General features: G+C 35.1%; 1 long non-coding RNA gene across 2 annotated transcripts in view; it reads right to left on the bottom strand.

The window, feature by feature from the left end:
- Nucleotides 1–24,132, bottom strand: part of LOC146405628 (uncharacterized) — a 412,568-nt gene that overhangs the window by 228,821 nt on the left and 159,615 nt on the right. For both annotated transcript variants that reach the window (XR_014838233.1, XR_014838232.1), the window contains one exon: nucleotides 13,119–13,221. This is a non-coding gene — a long non-coding RNA (uncharacterized LOC146405628). The remainder of the gene's footprint in view (nucleotides 1–13,118; nucleotides 13,222–24,132) is intronic.

Here is a 24,132-nt window from a genome sequence, read left to right as displayed (position 1 = left end):
AAATTTTTTTTATAGAAAATCTGTTACGTTTAATGTTTAACAGGGATAGGATATGTCATTCTCCAGTCCTACTCAATCACCAGGGCCAAAGCTCTCCTATCTCACAATTATTATCTCTCTGGGTGTAAGACCCTCATCTGCTAATTCAGGAGGCCTGCAAATATCGTTCCAGGTAGGGCTCAGCAAATCCTTGGGTCACTGGCAAGACTCTTTAAGATAGAAGTTACATGGGTAATGGATAGGCATCTGTAAATGGAAGGCCCATCCCACCACCACAGGCACCCTACTCCATCCAGGTGATGGGCTGTCTCTACATGATGACTGGACTTTCATGAGATTCCCTGCTTCTGGCCACTCAAGGTGATGGGCAGCCTCCTCATGAGGGAGGACCTCACTTCTCTCCTCATGGTTCTTCATCCCTCAGGTCAGCCCTTCTCATCTCCCACTCCCTAACTTGCTACAAGAAGGTTCCCACTCAGCTCCTCTTTCCCATCTCCCTCTGCCTTCCTCCATAAACTTGTATTCTCTGGTTATGTGTATTCATGGGAAATGGCCTATTTCTCCACTATTTTTTTTTTTTACTGTGCCCACAGCATGTGGAAATTCTTTGGCTAGGGATCAAAGCCATGCCACAGCAGTGACCTGAGCTGCTGCTGAGACAACACCAGATCCTAAATCCAGTGCACCACAAAAGAATTCCAATTTCTCCACTACTCTTTTATCTATTTAACTCTTTTAACAATAAATCCATAAACTGTTTTTGGGCCTTCCTTTTGCATTGACTGCTTGCTCTTTTCATTCTTACTATTAAAAAAAAAAATCCTACTTTTCTTTGAAGTAATACGGGTGCCTTTAACTTACTGGTGGAAACATCACATAGAAAAAAGTGGGAAAAACCAAACACGAAAATTGATATCTTAGGATGGATGTCTCATTGTAAATGGTAACATCCATGCTATTGATATTTCATACACAGACAAGCCTTAATCTGGATTGTGGCTCTTGAGTCAGCATATAAATTGAACATAAGGAGTGAACATTGTGTATATAGCCTTTCTCTCTATAGATACGTATGTGTATAGCCACATCCACACACCCATCTACACACACACACACACACACACACATCTGCACCTATTTGCTAAAAGTCTCTTTTTTCATAATTTCAAACTCTTGAAGGGAAACAAGATTTAGCTTCTTTTTTTTTATTTTCTTTTTTAGGGCCACATCTGCAGCATATGGAAGTCCCAGGCTAGGGGTTGAATCAGAGCTTCAGCTGCCAGCCTACACCATAGCTACAGAAACACCAGATCCAAGCTGCATCTGCCACCTACACAGCAGCTTGCAGCAATTCTGGATCCTTAACCCAATGAGCAAGACCAGGGATTGAACCTGCATCCTCATGAGTATTAGTTGGATTCTTAACCCACTGAGCCACAACAGGAACTCTTTGCTTCTGTTTTTAAGACAGACCATAGCAGTCATATTTGCTGACGAGTTGTGGGTATGTCACCTTGGGTCAGAGTCCCACCCTGGTTCAATAAAATTATGGAGTCACATAGTATAAAAGGTGACCACATTAGGAGGGATTGTGGCCATTTCTGGCATTTTATCTCTTACACTTACATATATCTTTATATTCCAACTCTATTCCAGACCAATCTCAGATTTTGTCTCTTCCCTTGATTGTTATCATAGCCCATTGTCTGTTTTCAGTCTGTTCAGCAACCAGCACTTTGCCTTGAGATTTTTATCTTTCTAAACTCCATGCTTCTCTTGTTCTTTTAAGCCTACACATTCAATTATGGTTCACCATTACCTGCATTCCCAAAGTATATTCTACAGGATTCAAATAGGGTTTTACATATACATAAATATTCTGTCTTTAAATAATTTTGGTAAACAATGATTTAACTAATTCTTACCAAGTTTATTTTCTCAGGATTTCTCAGAGATGTTAAATGCTGATATGTATTGTAATGCTTTCAGAGGGCAATATAAGATGCAGTATTCCATAGACATTTAAATAAACTTGTCTTTATGGAACATTACGTCTGTGTGGAATATCCTTTGGCAAAACACTGACCAACACCGTAAAATAAATCATATTACCCTATATATTTAGGTTCTCAACAATCTATATTCTCAAATTTCTATCCCATATATGAATTTTCTGTTTAGCTATATAAAAGGACATTTTAACCCATTGTTTTGGCCTTATTATTATTATTACTACTCTGTCATACATTCCTGGGCTTAATGAGCCATAAAATAAAATTACTTTCTATTTCTATCTCTCCACTCTCTTCTTGTGTGACTTTCTGTATCACTCCCTTTGTCTTATTTTCCCAATCAATTCCTCTTCTCATACCACCTATTCCTTTGCTTTTTTTTTTCTCTACCACTCTCACAAAATTGGTCCCATTTCTTTTTCATTTAATCAATGAACAAAAATCATGATGGTAAAGTCATAATATATAAGTTGGTATACATAAAAATAATTCTTCCATCCAATCTTCTCTGAAACTTAAAAAAATAGTCCTAATTAAAATATTTCAAAAAATAAAAATTTTAAAATGAAATATTTAACTGTTTTAAGAATACTGATCAGGAGTTCCCTTTGTGGAACAGTGGAAACAAATCCAACTAGTAACCACGAGGTTGCAAGTTCGGTCCCTGGCCTCGCTTAGTGGGTTAAGGATCTGGCATTGCCATGAGCTGTGGTGGAGGTCGCAGTTGTGGCCCAGATCATGTGTTGCTATGGCTGTGGTGTAGGCTGGCAGCTGTAGCTCTGATTCAACCCCTAGCCTGGGAACCTCCATATGCCACCAGTGTGGCCCTAAAAAGCAAAAAACAAAAACAAACAAACAAACAAACAAAAAGAGTACTGATCAAAAATTTTAACTTGCCTAGAAAATTGTGGTTAACATGCTCATATTAAGGATATCCTTTATTTTTTTAATTTAATTTTATTTTTTTGTTTTGTTAGGGGTGCACCCACGTCAAATGGAGGTTCCCAGGCTAGGGGTTGAATTCGAGCTGCAGCTGCCAGCCTATGCCACAGCCACAGCAACATGGGATCTGAGTTGCCTCTGTGACCTACACCACAGCTCACAGCAATGCTGGATCCTTAACCGACTGAGTGATGACAGGGATCAAACCCCCATCCTCATGGATACTAGTCAGATTCATTTCCATTGAGCCACAATGGGAACTCCTAGTATATCCTTTAAATTAAAATATGTTCAAGGTCAAAAGAGCAATCCTAAGTATAGGGTGGAAATAATCTAGAGGAAAATAATCTTTTCCCACTTACTCATGCTCATTCTTTTAACTCACTAAAATGTGGACATAAACTGTTCACGTAGTAGAGGTATTTTCTCTCCTTTTTTCACTCATCACTCTTTCCATTGCTCTACTTTCTACTCATTTCCAGGAGCCCCTTCTCATTAAACTTTCTGTGATTACCTTAGCCTACCTTAAAATTCTTAAAAAGTAGTCATGTCAATGGGAAGTTTTTATCAACAATGTACGTGCAGCAGCTTATCCTGAGGGCACATTTGATATATATCTATACCTATATCTATATCTTTATCTATCTAATGTATGTGTGTCTCAGTTGTGCTAGCCACTGTTACAGGTTAATGGATGGATAATACACCAGGATCTGGCTATGACAATGAAAAATTAAAAGTAGCAAGAGAAGAGAACAGTTTCCACAGATAAGTTTTGGTGTGACTTTTTGAGTTAAAAAGTCATTGGAAAGTTAAAATAATGGTGAAAATTAATTCTTTGTGTTGGAGGGAACAGAATTCTTCTATCAATAAGTATGTAACTCTTATACAATTTTAATAGTCTAATTAGAAGCAACAAATGTCACAAAATATTCATTACCTTTTAAAGATGGGTTATCAAATTCTTAATTTGAATTCCAAGAAGCATAGGAAGTATGACAACTGTGAGTTTAATTAGCTTAAGCTGATAAATTGCATCTTAAAAATAAAGATTATATACCACCCAAAAGAATCCTTTCATATAAGCCCAAAATTTATTAGAAAGTGAGGCATTTGCATTCATAGACTAATTATAAAAGTTATTAGGTTATGAATATAAAAGGAAGGAAAAACAGAAAATTCATATATCTTGTCAAAGACATTTTAATTCCTCTTGTGTCCTCAGTCTCTGGAACAAATGAAAAGGCCACACAATTTCAGGTGAGAGGGTATTTATTTCTGTATTAGTATTATCTAATAAATACTAAAAATATTTTAGTATTATCTAAAGTACTTTTGTATTTTATCTACCAGAAATTGCCACCATGTCTTCCAAAGTAGTTTTCCCCTCCAAATTAGAGAGAAGTTTGGTCTCTCCAGAAAAGACTTTTTTTTTTTTTTTTTTTTTTTTTTTTGTTAACTGTGTATTTATTAGCTCTCTTCTTTAAGTTCTGTGTTGATTGAGTATTGATAATGAAATGAAATCTTAGAGAGAAAGAAAAAGGTTTAGTGTACTTATTCTATTTATTAAAGAAACGATTATAATTTATACACTGGACATTTATCTCTATTTATTATGCACTGAAAACACAAAAAGCAAAACATTTTTCATAGCTTCGATTTGCTTGAGAAAAAGAAATTATGTTTTAAAAACTATTAAAAAATAAAATAAAAAGTACTATTTTTACCTTTCAAATTAACATACTTTAGAATGACATCTAACAAAAAGCTACCATTACAGCTTATACTTCCTCTTATAATGGAAATGGTTAAATTTAACTCTTCTTCACATGTGCTAAGTGTCCTATTTTATCAGATGTATGTCTTGACAGCTTTTCTTTAATAGTCCAAGGTCATCATTGACCCCTTTGACAGCATAAGCTTCTACGGAAAGTGGCCCAATTTTCTATAGGCAGGAAACAGGCTAGAAAAACAGACTCAAATTCAAATAGGATAATTTCTTATGGAAAAAGAAGGATAACTCAGAGTGGGGAACCAAAAGTCTCAAAGAATCATTTCTTGTGTTACAGAGTACACCCTAATCAAGTATCTGACATTACCTGTCCAGAAGTGCAATAAACCAGTGACTGCTCTGTGCCTACCACTCCTTTGTCTTATATGGAAGTATGTATTGTGGTTATTCTGTCTCTGTTTCTGCATGTTGCATGTGTGTATGTGAGAATGAGAAGGTACAGACTCACAGAACTATGCATACCCAAGGAATCAGAGGAGCCATAGCTAAGAAAACCAATCAGAGATGTACCATTCAAGCTGGATCTCATTTAGATAATAAAAACCTTTGTCCCAAGCCTGACTCTCCAATTGAACATCATGAGACAAGTCATTCACTTTCTGAACCTGTTTCTTCATCTGTAAAATGAGAAGAATTAGATCTGATCATTTCTAAGGATTTTTCTCCTTCCTTTTATGATTATACCTGCAATTTTTCATTATTTGTATCACTTTACTATCTTGGCTGAATCAAGGGTTACTACATTATCTTATTGTATACTGTGTAGTTATGCTGAGTCTTTTCAGGCAGCAGATTCCCAGAGAGCCATAGTTACCTTTCTGTAGTCTCTAAAATATCCATAGTTCTCATTATAGAGCCAAATATTCATCAGATGGCTTAATAAATATTAAATGATGAACATGACCATGTTAATCTGTGGTGTCCTAGGCTGATTGCACTATTGCTGCTGACAGTTCCTTTGCTTATTAAAACCATTAACAACATGAGTGTGCTCTTTGCTACTCTAACATGACAGGTGAGGGAGCTTACAGCAGTGACCTAGTTCAAGGCTTCTCAATGGGACTAGAAATTGACTGCTAATTTTATGATGGAATTCAGGAATCATTTATACAGTATGAACCGAGATATTTTTCACAAGATCACTGCCACAAAAAGAGTTGTCTTCGTGTGTTATTTGGAGTGTGTTTTGAGAAGATGATCTTTGTTTCAAAGGGACAATTTAATAAAGACTAAAAAGCCCTTTGATCAGCCAAATGGTATACTTAAGTAGGAGACCTGAAATAACTGAGGAAGGCTTGGTGAACTATTTCCAGTGAGCCTGTGCTGTGATGCATATTCGAGAACTGTGGTTTTTCATTATTCATAGTCATACTAAATGATCAGAAAATTTCAAAGTCATTTTAAACAGAACCTTCTCTTTTAACAACTACTTACTTCAACTTGCAGCTTCTATGTAGACTAAAGTAAAAGATGAAAAGTTACAAAAGTTTCAAATTCCTTGTTGAAATCCTTCTGACTTTTTCAAGTATCTCCTAAAAGATGCTACTGCCTGTGTCTGGGCCCTTTGACCTATGCTTATATTTGGAGGTTTAAGTGTTGACCTCACTGATCAAAGAAAAACCCACTCAACAATTTTTAAAAATTATTCGTAGAAAAAGAACAATAGGAATATTCCAAATTTGAGCCATTGCTTTTTTTTCTTTAGTAAGTACCAGAGAAACTGTGATTATATGGAATAAAAAAGATTTATATATTGTCTGGTTGCTGGGAAGATGTTACTGGAATCCGGATTCTTGTTCATGCAGCCAAAGAATGAACTTTGTGAACACATAGGCAGCAAGCAAGTAAAGTCTTTATTATAGGAAAGCAAATAGCTACCAGGGCTACTGGGAGCAGGGAGAAGAACCCCCACTCTTTATTGTCCTATAAGGGTTTTTATCCCTTAAAGATGAGGGGGGTACCAACGTGGGGTCCAGAGAGATGTGGTTTTCTCCCATTGGCCTTGCTCAGTTACCTATATCAGTCCAGGTCCAATGGGGGTTTTAGGAGTGGAAATGTCCTGTACGTTTTATGGTTCTTTGCCCTTCTCTTCCCTTAGACTGAGGCACCATTCCTCTCATTCCTTTTCTATCAGTTGAGTAATGAGTAGAGATTAAGGTTCATGTGGGCGAAGGTACACTTGCTATAGTAAACAAGGCCTGTGGGGATATTAGTCTCTGGAGCCCTTAAACTGCAAATGTAAATCAATAGCTATATTAATGAATGCATCGAAGCCCATGCTCCTACACTGACTACCTGAATTATTATTCTGCCTCATGGTTAATATAATCAATATCATCAGCTAAAGGGAGCAAAATTGACATTCTATCAGATACATTTTCTGATTTTGCTGTTTAAATGAGTTATATACACCTAGTCTCTAACACTAAAGGACACTTTGGCAGTATATATGTATAACTGATGTTACTTTTTTGTACATCTAAAACTAACACAACTTTGTAAGTCATTTATACTCCAATAAATTTTTTTTAAAAAAATAAAAAAATAAAAATTAAATAGTGCCTGGTTTAATCCAAAGCTATTGGATTATTTTATAACACACACACACACACACACAAACACACACACACACATGCATACTTATGAATAATTACAGTATAAAGGGATTTTGAGACACAGAGCAAAGTCATTTCTTATGCACAAAAAGACTGCTTTGCCAGTGTTATTACTTTCATCACTATCATTAGTCATTTGGAAATTTATAAGGAAAAAAGGAAGGGCTTTTCTTGACATGCCTTGATTCTTTGTTTTCAGAGTATTCCTTTAACCACAGTGATTGAAATGAATTTCAAGATAATGCTTAAATGAAAGATTCAATCATTTGTGGCCCATTGAATTGCAATGCTCATAATGGGAAGGATACTAATCTTAGAAAGATGAATTCTCTGCATCTTAACTGACTCAGCAGACTTCTACTAGATTGCTGAGCCAAAGAAAGCTAGGTTAGTCATATCTGTAGCAATGAGAAGTCAGAGAGTTGCTTCTTGCTCTAAAAAACTGCATATGGAAACACCCCTGGTGAAGACTGTAGAGATGTTACAGGAAAGAATAATGTACTAGCGATGGCCTTGACCTCTCCTGGGAGTCTCTGTGAGCCTTATGAATAAAGTCTCTTTGTGATAATTATCCCCAGGCTCTCAGAATTCATTTAAATTTCCTTGTAATATTAAGGAGCATATCAGTTCCACAGGGCCTGTGGTCTCTGTTATTTTGACTGCTTCCAATCCAGGAAGCTGGGAGGCATGAGCGTGTCACGCTGGGAGCTTAGTGGGAGTCACACCCAGGGTGTTCTCACCATGGTTTGGATTCCCTCCTTGTTAGGTGATTAAGTTAAATAGTCAAATCATGTCCAGAACTTTTCATCTGAAGATTATTCTAAGCAGGCAATGATTTTCACTTAATATTCAGAAGTTAATATAGGTAAGGGCATCTTTTTTCCAGAGCAACATAGAAATGAGCAACATATACATTTGTGGTGGTTTTTATAATAATGATACATTTCTGCTAATGCTTCTGGCCTTTAGCCCAAGAAGGTTATGAAATCAAGCATTTCCCTTAGGACATAAACTTGTTCTTTCCAATTGTGTTCTCTAAACTACTTTATTTGCTGATAGTAAGTAGTTTACAGTGAGACTTTTAATTTCTTGGTTTTTATATTTAAAATTTCCCTACATCTACTGACAGAGGGGATAATGCAAAACATTATTAGATTATGAGTGGGAATATGATTATACACAGATTGGAAGCTTTTTAAACCTGGAGGAAAAGTTATTCTTTCATATGGACTTATATTTTCTAAAGTATTCTTTCTTTATTTTATTTTATTTTTTATGGCTGCACCCGTGGCATATGGAAGTCCCTGAGCTAGGGGTTGAAATGGAGCTGCAGCTCAGACCTATGACACAGCCACAGCCACATCAGACCCAAGCCACATCTGTGACCCACACCACAGTTTGTGGCAATGCTGCATTCTTAACCCACTGAGCCACAATGGGAAGTCCCTCTTAATTTTTTTTTAAACCACCTCGCTGTCCTGTTAACACACAACAAATCATAGATTTTGGAATCATAATAACCTGAGTTATTGCCTGTCACTGAACTATCTTATGATTTTAGGCAAATTATACTGTGGACCAGGCAACTAAGAAATGTTGGCTTCCTTCATTTTTTCTATTTTACCTTTAATATAATTTATTTGTCATTAGAAAAAAGAGCTTCATTTTTTAAAGTCTACTTTCTTAAAGCATTTGATAAAATTCAGCATCCAATCATAGTAAAAATCCTTACAAAAGTAGGTATAGAGCAAATGTTATCTCAACATAATAAATATGACAAGCCCACAGTCAGTATTATACTCAATGGAGAAAAGCTGCAAGCCTTCCTGCTTAAATCTAGAACAAGACAAGAATGCTGACTCTCACTACTTCTCTTCAATGTAATATTGGAATTCCTAGCAAAAGTAATCAGAAAGGAAAAGAAATAAATGTTATTCAAATTGGTAGAAAAAAGGTAAAATTGTCATTATGTGCTGATGACATGATATATGTATAAAGAAAATCCTGCAGACTCCACACAGAAACTACTAGAAATGATAAATAAATTTAGTAGGGTAGCACAAGATTAACACATGGAAATCAGTTGCATTTCTTCACACTAACAATGAAATATCAGAAAGGGAATATAAACAAACAATCCCTGTTAAAATTGCATCCAAAAAAAAAATGCTTAGGAATAAACCTCACCAAGGAGGTGAAAGAATTAAATGCTAACAACCACAAAATTCCTTCAAAGGAAATTGAAGATGATTCAAAGAATGGAAAGATATCCCATTCTCTTGGATTGGGAGAATTAATATTGTTAAAATGGCCATACTGCCCAAAGCAATCTATGGACTTTATGCTATTCCTATCAAATAACCCATGACATTTTTCACAGAACTAAAACAAATAATCCTAAAATTTATATGGAACTATAAAAGATCCAAAATTGCAAAAGCGATTCTGAGGAAAAACAAAGCTGGAGGCATAACTCTCCCAGACTTCAGACAATACTACAAAGTGAAAGTAATTAAAATAGCATGGTATTGGCACAAAAATAGACACATGGATCAATGGAACAGAAGAGAAAACCCAGAAAAAAACCCACATACCTACCGAAAATTAGTCTTCAACAAAGGAGGTCAGAATATACAATAGGGAAAAGACAGTCTCTTCAGCAAGTGCTGATGGAAAAGTTGGACAGCCATGTGCAAATCAATGATGTTAGAACACACACTATACACAAAAATAAACTCAAAATGGCTTAAAGACTTAAATATAAGAAATGACATCATAAAACTCCTAGAAGAGAACATAGGCAAAACATTCTTTAGCATAAATCGTACCAGTATTTTCTTAGGTCATTTTTTCAAGGCAATAGCAATAAAAGTAAAAATAAACAAATGGGACTGAAATTTATAAGCTTTTGTACAGAAGGGGAAACCACAAACAAAATGAAAAGATAACTTATGGACTGAGAGGAAATATCTGTAAATAACACAACCAACCAGGGCTTAATTTCCAAAATATACAAACAGCTCATATAATTCAACAAGAGAAAAAAAAAAAAAACTAAAAAAATGGGCAGAAGACCTAAAAAGACATTTCTTCAAAAAAGATATACAGATTGCCAATAGGCACATGAGATGATGCTCATCATCCATAAATATTAGAGAAATGCAAATCAAAACTGCAATGAGATACTATCTCACACTGATCAGAATGACCACCAGTAAAAAGTCTAATAACAAACGCCAGAGAGGGTGTGGAGAAAAGGGAACCCTCTTACACTGTTGGTGGAAATGTAAATTGGTGCAGCCACTATAGAAAACAATACGGAAATTTCTCAAAAAACTAAAAATAGAGTTTCCATATGATCTGACAACATGCACCCCTATATTCACAGTAGTGCTATTTATAATAGCCAAGACATGGAAACCACCTAAATGTCCATTGACAAAGGAATGGATGAAGAAGATGGATAAAGCACAGGGAGCTCTGTTCAATATCCTGTGATAAACCATAATGGAAAAGAATATGAGAAAGAATATATATGTATGTATAATAGAGTCACTTTCCTGTACTGCAGAAATTAACATGACATTATAAATCAACTATACTTCTATATTTTTAAAAATCCAACAAAAAAATAAAGTCCACTTTCTTACACATGTTAAATAATATTACTGCTATCCAGATGCTCCAAAATACAATCCGTGTGAGAGTCATATTATAACTGCAATGCATAGGACAATCCTGCATAGTGAAGAACTGCTATAATATTAATAGCATGTTTGATAAACATTACTCCAGAGGAAACTCCTGAAGGAGATGAGCATTACTAATGCATAGTATTTACAATACCTCTTCCTATCACTGGTTTCCATCAAGATCTCTCACAGAGATGAGATTTGATCCTGAAATGCTCCCTTTCTTTCTCTATTCTGAAACACAGAATCTTTCTATGATAGTCAGAGGCTTTTGTCTCCCTTCCCGTCTTACTCAGTTATTTATCACCTGCTTCTACATAGCCTATTTGGTTTCTTGCACTTCCTCTGAATTTTTCTGCTCTTCCTTTAAGAAACTTACAGAGATGTTTTGGCAAGCAAGAACTTTTTGCTCCTAAGAAGCTAAAAGAAAGAAGATGGGCAAATTTGAGAACTCATCCATTAGTGATGTTCCACATGTAGAAACAGCATTTCAGCTATCACACCTGAAGTCCCAAGGAGAGGGAGAGTGAAAGCAATAGTGTGAAAGGGCAGGGGTGGGGGCAGCACTTTTATGCTCAGGTTCATCAAGACAGACACAAGGACACCAATATCAATGGTAACAATTTCCTGAAGGTCAATTTGTAAGGCAGATATTTAGGTACTAGGTACCATGAAGAATATGTGTACCTGTCTCTTCTAAATTGAGATTTCATATATATATATATATAAAACATATATACAAGCACATAAAATAATATTTATATTCTCATAAATCTAAAATAGTTGATCAAAATAGGGGTATGTTTTTAAGGATAAACTTTCCCTTGAATATGAATCAGCTCATAACAGAGTTACAAATTAATTGAAGAATTTAAAGTTAATGTAGAAGAAGGAATCCATGTAAATACACAACATATTTAATTGATAACAGGAATCTCTATAATTTATTATCTCATTATGGTACTCATATGGGTCTCTGAACCTACACACTGACCAAATTAGAATTTTGTATTTTAAGAGAATTACAAAAGGAAGCAAGTATCACTATTTTGATCTATACTTTTTTTCTTCAACTATGAAAACAATTTATAATTTGAATTATAAATTACCTTTAAGGAGAATTTACATTATCTATATTAGGACAAGTTCAAAAAGTAAGACATACTCCCCAAACATCCATATCTTTTCTTAAAAAACTTTTATGTCTCATAATTTCAACATTAATAGCTATAGATTATATTATGAAGAAAACAAAATTTTTGTTTCAAATAAAGAGATGGTAGAATACCCTAAGAAACATCGTAAGCATAGCATGTTTTTATTTTATTTTTGTTCCTTATGCTTGTAAGAATAATTCAAATAGAAACAGAATGGAAATAACATTAATATAATAGAAAGAAAAATCCATGGGGGAATGAAACAACTTTATTAAATATTAGAAAAACCATATGGCATTGTAGGATTTAAATTTATTGTCTTTACCAAATAGTATTTTGGAGGTGGAAAAAAGTGCCTCTAGTTTGCTAAAAACATTGAAATTTTACATTAAAGTGAGTGCTTGTGCGACTCCATTAGGATATTGCCATATTTGGACGGCCGGTATTCATATGCAGTTGTTGGTTAAAGGAGAATAATAGGAATCCTATATTAAGGAAAAAACTCACCATAGGCAGATCAAGAATAATGCTCAATTCGATGTTTTGAAACCATAAGTACTTTAAATTGTTCTTTCAGTGAATGGGGATCTCTATACCATCTATCCTACCTAGGCATTATGCCTTCACCAAAACTACATTGCTAAAGAATAGAGCAGTTAAATACTCTGTAACCCTAGTTCTTCTGCAGAACTTTCTGCATGAAGTTGAAATAAGGCAAACATTCATTCCACAATGGTGAACTTAAAATATTTTGTTAACATCGTATGTGATAATTCTATTACCTCCCTCATTAACAAGTCTACAGTTAATATAGAATTGCAGCCTCATGACATTGTTGAGTGGAAAATTATTTTCAAACTCTACTAATAACTGGAAAGAGTCTGGTTCAGATAGATTGGATTGAGTACCTGATCATCCTGGGAAGAACACTGGTTGAGGAGTTGTTGTACTTGACTTTGAGGCCTGTTTAAACTTTGTGCAAGTCATTGAACTCCAGTTTTTTCTTCATTTCTGAAATGAAGGTGATAATTACTCTCCTACCAGCTTTAAAGGATAATTGTGAATGGTATTTATCAAAATTGTGTGCAGCAACCTCCCCCCAAAGTTAATTACCCTACTCATTTTGTGTTACCTTGCAAATCACTATGTTACTGTACTTGAATTTAAAAGAAAATTGCTTACTTACATGCCAATTCTTTATTAATCTGTGAGATTATTGAGAAAAATGACAGGTCTTATTTTAATCCCTAGCACCTTGCATGAATGTTCATACAAAGTGGACTTTCAGAAAATTTATTCACTGAATAAATAAAAGGAAATACTTATCAAATTGTGAAGACTATATATTAATGGTACTGAAAATTAAGTGCTTTCATCTACTTGGCACCTTTTCTGATTGCACTGCGTTTTCCCCTTTGCCTATGGTATTACTTGGCTTCAATTTCTTCCTTGAAATATGTTTTAATACCAATGTAAATCCTTTATTTGTCCAAGTTGGATAGAAAGGAAGGGATCTAATTAGATAAGTATTCCTTTTTAACTGATGTAACCATATTTGGATCTTTAAAAAATTAATTTCAAATAAGAAGAATATAATAAAAGCACTTAATGAAGTATATATAAAATACAGAGTTAGTTAATTTTTAGTTTGGTGACTCCTAAAGCATTTCAGTATCATGGATATCTTTGGACCATAGAAAAGGAAGAAGGCAGAGAGGAATAAAATAAAAGAAAGGGGCAAGGTGAAAAATTAATATTTTTTTCCAGCCTACATGTCCTTAGAGCATGTTGTCTTCAGTTTTATAGAAGATACGCAGAAAGATTAGATATTTAGCTCAGGGTTACATATTTGGTAGCAGAGCCTCTCAAATATGTCTAACTCAAAAATTTTGCAATCTTTTCACTAAACTCGTCTGGTACACCAAAAATCCATTTACTTTGTACAAGAATAAAAAGTTGTCTGAAAAATTATTATCATGAGTTAAGCCAAAAACATGTATTCTCCTCTAATCATATGTTCTAATAATAAATAAGGACTTGAAGAAAATTGCGTTGCAAACAAATCTCTTCACTCTCTTCCTGTCTTGGGTAGAGCAGACATCTCTCTCATTCTGAGACATGTGAGTCTTTTGTGGCTTTATGACTTGATGGATTTTATTCTGTGGTTTTTCTGTTGCCCTTTTTGTCAAAAGAAGCAACTGATATTTGTGTCAAATTAAGATAATAATTTCATGCCCCTGATATTTCAGCCCAGATTCATAAGTCCATTTCAGTTCTGGGATTCACAATCAATTTCTTGAGCAATTGAAGTTTATAGAATATTCTGCTTCTATGATTTTTCTTACTGAATTATAATAGTGTTATTTAAATCAATTTCATCTGAAAGAAAAATTTACAGGCTGACAGCTATGGATTCATGGATTTCCCTTCCTTCCCAACAAATATTTATAAGTATTCCTGTTATTCTTCTGGAATGATGGCATGTCTTATTTTTCCATTGAATTCCAATACCCTCATAAATAATTGAAGAGGTTTCCTTAGAAAATGCTAACATTTGAGGAAATAAACTCTGAAATGAATTCTCCCAAACATAGTTATTTTATTTTAATTAGTACAGTTCATAAATCCCAAACTGCTCCTTTACTGAGGGATTTTTCAGAAACTTAATGTGCAGTGATTCTTTAATAAAAGGATTTAGATGAAGAGTATGCCCAAATTATTTACTATTACTATCAGTTGTAATAGTAGTAATAACATGGCTACTAACACATTCTGATACTAGCTTTGGAAATGTTGGCATAACTATGTAACTTGAAGTGTGAGCATGTGCATGTAATCACACATAAACACCCCTACACACATATGTAACACCAAACAAAAAACCTCCCCTGTGAAATAAGCTAATCCATCTCTATGTTAAAATGCCAAAATAAGATTGTAATTATGGTAGGCCTAGTTATAAAAATGTACCAATTATTAAAAATCATGTTATCAATTTTTACCAAATATATCACTGTACATAAAATGTTATGCTGTACAATTTGGAAGGTACAAAATGTTATAATATCTGGCCTTTGATATCTAGGGGTTTAAATTAAATGGAAAGACAGAGAATATACACATTCATAAATAATTATAAAGAAAAGTTAGTATATACATGTAAAACAGTAATAAATAGTATAGGAATCAGAGAGGAAGTGGACTAATCCTTGCAATTTCAGGTTGTCATTAAACATTATAGAGATGTAAAGTTTAAACTGAATTGGGAGGATCTGTAGGAGTTACACAGGTAGAGATGTTGGTGGAATATTCTAATAAGGGAGATGGCGCATGCTAAATGGTGAAGTGATGACAATGGGAAAAGCCTGCTCAGGAGATGGGTGTGACTGGAGGTAAAGTTCTCTGTGCAAAGGTAGGAAGGAGATAGGGAAAACAATTGGGGAGTGCTGAAAACCAGAGCCAGGCATTTAGACCTCATTCCATTCAAGACATGTTTGAATTATATTTCAGGAAAATTAACCTGGGAACTACATGCAGTGAAATTTGAAATGTGGTGAGAGTGAGGGGAGGGTGAAAAGGGGACAAAAGCAGATGGAGTGAAGTCAGCAAGACTACCATGTGCATTTGTGCAGGCTGTGCACAGAACATTTCTGTGTTGGCTTTATATAAACTACAGCCTGTACAACCGTGTTCAACGGATTTACAGATAAAAGGGAGATAACAAGCAAATAGTATCACAATGGAAGACAGAGGGAAGAAATTTAGGCAAAGAAAAGTTTGAATTAATGTAGCAAGTTAGGGTGCCCTGATTAGGAAGATGAAAATATTTTTCAAAAAAGGGAAGAAATATTCTCATTAAAGTTCAAAGAGAAGGAGGCAATGGCAGAATGATTAAAGGTAAGATGTACTTAAAGAAACTGGTTTCTAAGTAAGTTGGGATCAAATGTCCCGTAGTGGATCTGGTCTTTGATAACATTTGGATACTTCCCCCTTTGAACATTGAAGGGAGGAAGCAAAGATAGAAATAGATCATTTCATCATTTCCTTGAAGAATCACTACTAGCCAACAGAGGTGATTAGCAAACATGCGAAATAAATTATAGAAAAGTCAGGTGATTCAGACACAGTAACTGCTACTATTCTTCAATCTGGGAAGAATGAGAAAAGGATTTTCATTTGACCTTGGGACTAAATGGTTGTACCTTTGACAATGCTGAATTTAAATATCTGGTACTTCAGGACTGAGGAATAAGCCCTAGTGTGTCCTTCACTATACACAGATCACTAACGATATCTTCAGAGGGTCAAGGGAGGTGAGACATCTATTTTACTCAAGAAAGAATCCAATGAAGTTGACGTCATATTAACCTTATGTTTTTAGGTCAGTTAAAAATGATGATATATTTAATTATATAACCTCCATTTTATCAATTAAGGATATGTTATAAATCAATGAATAGTTACTTAATGTTTACCATGATCAAAATATTGGCCTGGCATTTTTTTTTTTTTTTTTCGTTTTAGGGCCTCACTCGCAGCATATGGAGGTTTCCAGGCAAGGGGTTGAATCAGAGCTACAGCTGCTGGCCTATACCACAGCCACAGCAATGCAGGATCTGAGCCTCGTCTGCGACCTACACCAGAGTTCACTCATGGCAACACCAGATCCTTAACCCACTGAGTGAAGTCAAGGATGAAACCTGCAACATTATGGTTCCTAGTCGGATTTGTTTCCTCTGTGCCACAAAGTGAACTCCTGGGCTGGCATTGAGAGGCTACATAGACCTATAAGATTTTGTTGTTAGCATCAAGGAGGATATCATATATTGAAGAGACCACACACACGCACATACAAGTATAATAAAAGCCAGTGTAATATACCAAACGGTTGGTAAAACGAACAAGAATTAGCAACTCAGAGGAGACATTAAGTGATTAGTGAGGGTCAAAGCTTTACAGAGAATGTGGCTGTCCTGCCCTCTGAAAGCTAAATAGTGATACCTATTACACAATTTAAATGCATGCTCTTGTTTAAAACCAAAAGGGCAAAATGATCCCAGGTATAATTATTGTAATTTGTAGTGCATGTTATATTCATAGGTACTATTTTATTCATAGCAAAATCATTTTAGACTTTCATAGCCTTTAACAATAGATTTCTTTTTTTCCTGAAGTAATAATGCATGATTATGGTAGGAATCCTGGAGAAAATAAAGAAGTATACATATGGTACAGTGAAGTGTAGAAAAAACATGATCTCACCAGAGATAAACACATCAGCATATTATCATCTGTCTTTCTTTGGCAGGCTTGAATATTTTAATGTAGTCCTTATCTGAATCTGTCTTGCATTTTTTTTTTTTTTTTGACTAGACCCTTCCACTACAATGTCTGTTCCCTAAGTCTACTAACAGGAAATGCATTTTTCATCTCTATGTTGAGCAAATCACCATTTTTCCCTCATAAGTGATAAATGGAGATCATTGCCTGCTTTTCACAGTAGACCAGTAAATTTCTGCCTTTTAAATTTAAATTTTCTGTAAACAACAGTTTTTGCAACTCACAATTTATGTTCAGACCCAAATCTGAAGAACATTTCTTATATATATCTTACTGTAGTTAAAAGACCTCTTAGAGATGAATTTCCTTTCTTATTAAAAGTGATGCTTAATGCTGAAGTGATTTTCTTGGTTATAGGTACATAATCTAAGTTTGCCTCTTCACTCCTGCTCCCTAGGACACATATGAGATGTTCTTTTTCAGAATATTTTAGGTTTCTAAAACACTGATTTATCCCGTAGTCATTATGTGCTCTGCAATGAGATGAAATTCTGAGAAACTGTTGGCAGCAGATTTCTGTGGAAGGAAGTTCTTAACCATGCACAGAATGATCTGTTCTGAAACAAATGTTTGTGACTTTTGTTCCCACATGATTGCTTTTTGAAAGTTCATGGGAACTGCTAGAGAGTGTTCTTTTAATCAAGTTGAAGAGTCACAAACAAGATTTTGAACATTGAAGTGTACTTCCCAATAATTGAATATTTGCTTTGTTGTCTGTGATTCAACTTGTTTAGTTTTATAAATTTTAGAGAAAGAAATTAAAAACAGAATAGCACAGTGCCATGCCACAGGAAACTATATTCAATGATGTAGACTTATGTAAACTTGCTAGATCCGCTAATGGAGTTTGCTCAGATCTAAACAAAGACACAGGCTGGCTTAGGGCTATAACTATTCCTTTAAATTTATTTATAATACATATTTAAAACTGCATTTTTATTGAAAAAAGTAATACATGCATGTAGTAAAAAACTCAAACAGTTCAATAGAACTTTTCCCTAGAAAAGGAAAATGTACCTTTACATTTTTACAGTTTTATGTACATTCTTCTATTCTTTTTTTTTTGTTGTTGTTCATCCATGCATAGTTCATTTATTTTTTCCCTAGGTGGAATAGAGTGTTCACATTATTTAACTCATACTTGTATTTTATGTCTTCCATTTAAAAAATGATCTGAGTAGTATATTTTGAAAATTATCCTATATGAATGTGTGTCTGTGTAGGTGATGTACTTCATTACTTTATATTTTTTACACAGCTATACAGTTTATTTACTTCCCTATAAATAAATATCTAAGTTATTGCTGGAATTTTGCTATTTAAACAATTTTCCAATGAATATTTTTGTACATTCTTATCTTTTCAGGTATGAGAAATAATATCAGTAGAATAATTCTTGTTGATGCTATAGAAAAGAGGACTGAGACACAAATTCATGACTCTGCTTTGATACCAAGACAGATAATCTTGGATGTTTATCCCTAGACAAGAGCAAATGAGTTCAGCAAAACTAATAACATCACTTGAATGATCAGAAAGTTATGCTTGAAGAAAAGGAACTGGTCAGCTGCTTAGGTTGCAGGGTAGAAAGTCTTGGGGGAAAAAAGGAGTCCTGGATGTAGCTCAAGTACTTATGTATTTTGGGAGCTCTCCAGAGTACTGAAGAGCTGCTACAGGAAGCAGTCTGTTCCACTGGACCAGAAATCACAGTCTTCCAATTTTATGTCTCTCCTGCCTTGAATCTTGCCCTTGAGATTTTAAACACTTATGAAGTCAGTTCTCACCCCTCAGTCTCTTCTTTGCCTCTCCTTAACTCACCCCATTCTCCATCTGCCTCAATCTAATCCTATTCTGTTTTTCCAACCAACCCCAGCCATGATCCATTCCTACCATTTGGTATTAGGAGTCCAAGAAAAATAATCCCGTGCCCCTGTGCCCATGCTCCCTCTTCACTGTTAAAAGGTCAACTATACATTTCTGTTTTATCAGAATAAATTATATATCAGGAAGTGTCCATCAGAAATTAATTCCATAATATTTTGGAATTTACTATTGCTGATTTTAGCTCTCCTTTACAATATAAAGAAGGGACTTCCTAATATAACTGAATGACTTATATATTCATGTAAATAAATTTTTTTTCAAATTTCTTCGGATCAAATAAGTTGTTTTTTTCCTTCCTGCTCAATATAAGACAATGGGTAACTTCAAAATGCCAGTGAATTCTGTTTCATTGTTCCATTTACTCAGTTTTGATATATGGACCACTTAATGCATTGAATATTTATGTGGAAATATCAGAATTTCTAGAATTTTCCAGTTTATAAAATGTCAGAGGAGATATTTTTATATTCTTTTGTTTTGCATATCATGAAAATTCTTTCACTAAATATCTTAGATTATGAGATAAGACAAGGAGAAGGATCTAGCATAATTTTTGCATCTGGAATATGAGACAGACAGAAACAGGGGGAGAACAAGAGTGAGATATTCAGAAGTACCAGAACATATAATCAAAGTGGGCTTAAACAAAAGTTATTAGTTAATGCACATGAACAGTATAATTATACTGCTTGATTTAAGTGCTTCAGATACTCCCATCACTCAGGTTATTTCTTTATTTTTGGTTTTGCTTCATCTGTATTGACTTCCAGCTTGAATATATGGTCTCTGGTGATAGCAGATGCTTCAGCCCTATATCCTTCCAAATTGAAATTCAACAACTTCATTTTCACAGTCACTCTAGCAAAAGTCTAAGATAAATTCTCACTGTTTTGATTAGCTTTACTTTTAATCACATTGCCTGTCCTCAAACAATCACAGTTTCCAGCGGCATAGAATTTATTGATAGGTTTAGGTCAAAGTCATTCTTCCACTTTGGACCTGGTGCAAAAGTTGGATTAGTCCACTTAGAGAAAATTTGGGAACTTCTTACCAAAAAGAAGATGGAATGACCATTAACAAAAACAAAGATAAAATAAAAACAAAAATCAATATATTCTATGTAATAGGAGGTGAGAAATGTACTAAAGGGGAAACTAAGGAATAGCAATTATTTAATAACAATAATATTAATATTTTATTAACAGTTTTTATGTACATTTTACCAGTGGATGTTAATAAGAATCCTATGCAGTAGGTAGTATTTCTATAATTTTAATAATTATATATTACTATAAAAAGGAGGATTTTTTTTTTTTTTTTTTGCTTTTTAGGGCCCTATCTGTAGCATATGGAAGTTCCCAGGAAAGGGGTCAAATCAGAGCTATAGCTGCCAGCCTACATCACAGCCACAGCAATGTGGGATCTGAGACACATCTGCAACATACACCACAGCTCATAGCTACTCCGCAGTTCACAGCAATGCCAGATTTCCAACCCACTGAGTGAGGCCAGGGATGGAACCTACATCTTCATGGATACTATACAGATTTGTTTCCACTGCATCACAACAGGAACTCCAGAAAATTTTACTTTTTTTTCTTAAGCAAGATATAAATCAGTCTTTTTATAAACGAAATTATACCTTGCTCCCAAATTTCTTTCTCATTTCTCAAATTAAAGGATTTATTAAAGTGGGTAAAAGCTGTTCCTAGGAACTTATAAAGATTTAGCCTGGGGATTGACATTATACTTGACAAAAATAGATATGAATTCCTTGCCTCTCTCAAACATAGCATACAACTCTTTGAGGGTATATAGCATATCAATAGCAACACTCTTTCTTTCCTTCTATTCTTGTTCTCTTCCACAAATGAGATGGCTGGACAGTGGATAAGTAAAATTGATGCATTATATCATCCACCTAAATCCATCTATGACCTATGCTTGATCATCAATGGGAAGTTGCAGTGACCCTCAGGCAGGTGTAGGCATCACCCAGAGCATTTGACAGTGGCAGCAGCAGGGCGTATATGTTCCCAGGGAAGTGAGAGCAACAACAGGTGGCTCTCAGTAATAGTGTCCTCCTCTGTGCTGACTTCTGAAGTAACTGGAGCCACAGGTCATGCCTGTTCATGGATCCCTACTAGTAGCAGGGCATGCCCACCTCTAGAATCTGAGATGGCTGTGGCCCTTGCCACCTGTACCCCATGCAAGAGACTCCTGAACATCCATAACCTGTGCAGAGCATCCCATTGCCTGATAGCCTGCACATGTACAGAGAAAGATATTCCTATGTTGGTCTACCCCTCCTCTCGCTGTCCCCAAAAATGGCACCTTGCTTCTCCTGCAGGCCCAGGCCTCCTCCAGGGTTAACTTAGCTGTTGTGCTCTGCTCCCCACCCTGTGGGGAGAGAGACCCTAAGGCTGTCTCTTCATAGCCAACCCTGGTCCTCTCCCTAGAACTGACCTGTAGAGCCTGAGTCTCAGCACCCAGCCCCTGCCCTAGTATCTCAGGCTGTAGTGTCTGGGGTCAGTGGTACTGATGGTTTGTGTGGCTCTCTCTCCGATTTGCCCTCCTCATTCTGGCTCTTTTGCTGTTCTCTGAGGCTTTGAGATCCCTCCATCTTTGCTGATCTCCCGGTCAGTTAGGTCACTTCCCAGGATGTGGGTTTCTTTCTTCTTTTGTATCTCCATCTCAGGATGACTGGTTCCATCCTTCTTCTTTTTCTTCTCTTCTCTTCTCTCTCTCTTTTTCCCTTTTGTTCTACCAAATTATGTGGAGGATTTCTTGTCCTTTTTTTGAGGTTTAAGGTATTTTGCCAGTGTTCAGCAGATGTTCTGTGCAAATTGTTCTACATGTAGATTTTTCTTTTGTGGAAGAAGGTGAACAGCAAATCTTAACTCCTCTGCCATCTTCATCCCATCTCCATGACTCACACTATTGACGCTAATGTGTTCAAAAATAAAATGCACTTGAAGAAACATAAACAAAATGAAAAGGCGATTACATATTGGGAGAAAGTAACGGTAAATCATATATAAGGGGTTAATACCCAAAATATATAAATCATTCACATAATTCAGTAGCAAAAAACCAAATAACCTGATTACAAATGGACAAAACCCCTGAACAGACATTTTTTCCAAAGAAAATTTTGAAATGACCAGGAGATGGGGTACATGAAAATGTGGTCAACATCACTAATCAGTAGGGAAATGCAAATCAAAATCACAGTGACATATTACCCTCAAACCTACTGGAACAGCCATCATCAAAAAGACAAGAGATAGCAAATACTGAGAGGGAAGTAGAGAAAAGGAATTGCACCCTATTGGAGGGAAAGTAAATTGGTATAGTCTTATGGAGTTTCCTTAAAAAATTTAAAATAGAACTACTTTATGATCCAGCAATTCTGCTTTTGAGCATATGTCCAAAGGAAATGAGATCACACTGTTGAAGAGATAGCTGCACCCCCATGTTCACTGCATCATTATTTACAACAGCCAAGATATGGAAAGGATCCAAGTGTATACATACCCTCAGATACATCCACCCACACAAACATGTGAACACTATTAAGCCACAAAAAAGGAAATCCTGTCATTTGTGACAATGTGGATGGAACTTGAGGACATTATGCTCGGTGAAAAAAGTCTTTGAAAGGCAAATACTGTATGATTTCACTTATACGTGGAATGCAAAAAAAATTTCAAAATTATAGGAAAAGAGATCTTATTTGTGATTATCAGAAGTATGTGGTGAAGGTGGAAGAATTGGATGAAAGTAGTTGAAAAGTACAAGTTTCTAGTTACAACATGAATAAGTACTAGGGATATAAGTACTAGGAAATAAGTATAATAATGAGTATAGTTGACACTGCTACATGATATACTTGAAAGTCGCTAAGAGAATAGATTCTAAAAGTTCTCATCACAAGGAAAAATGTTTTTGTAACTATATGAGGTAATGGATATTAACTAAACTTACCGTGGTAATCATTTCACAATATATGTAGGTCAAGTCACTATGCTATATGCTTTATACAGTGCTGTATGTTAATTATATCTCAATGAAACTGAGAAAAAAATGACAGTAGATATTTACATTTAACCCTTAAAGATGTAAATTAGAACAAGGTGAGAGTTAAACTAAAAATACCTTTAAAAAGAAGATAAAAATGTGAGTGCTACTGATAATTACAGAAGAATAGTGCAAACTGGGACTCTCCTAGGCAAAGAAGAACACATAGTCACACTCCTTATAATTCACTCAATTCTGCAGGAATATTCAAATCTCATATAAGAATTAAGATCACTGAATTTTAGTTTAAGCATTTCAGAGAATCAAAAAATTTGAGAGGTGTTAAGGAGCTTAGGTATTGTCTACTTGAGTTCCCTACATTTGTAGAAATTTGAAGGTCATGTAAAACAATGACAACAAAACCCGATTTGTCCCTAGCCACACAATAACTAAAGCTATTTATAGAACCCAGGCATTTGATTCCCAGTGCAGTATTCTTTCTATTGTAACAATTCTATAAACAGTACAAATACTAGCATCTTCATATCCAAGGTCAGGTTTTCTTGCTTCTAGATAAATAGCATTTCCACATCAGGACTCAAGTGAAATGCTTTCATTAGAAAATATTAAAGATCAACCTAGACTAGAGTTTGATTGTAACCCTGAGCATGAAAGTAG

The sequence above is a fragment of the Sus scrofa genome, chromosome 2 (genome assembly GCF_054392235.1).
Source record: "Sus scrofa isolate SSC_HxYL_T2T_F1_AM1 chromosome 2, Sscrofa_HxYL_maternal_Yorkshire_Landrace_v2.0, whole genome shotgun sequence".
Taxonomy (NCBI): domain Eukaryota; kingdom Metazoa; phylum Chordata; class Mammalia; order Artiodactyla; family Suidae; genus Sus; species Sus scrofa.
Note: the sequence above shows the minus strand (reverse complement) of the source record. Positions and strands in the feature narration are given on the sequence as shown.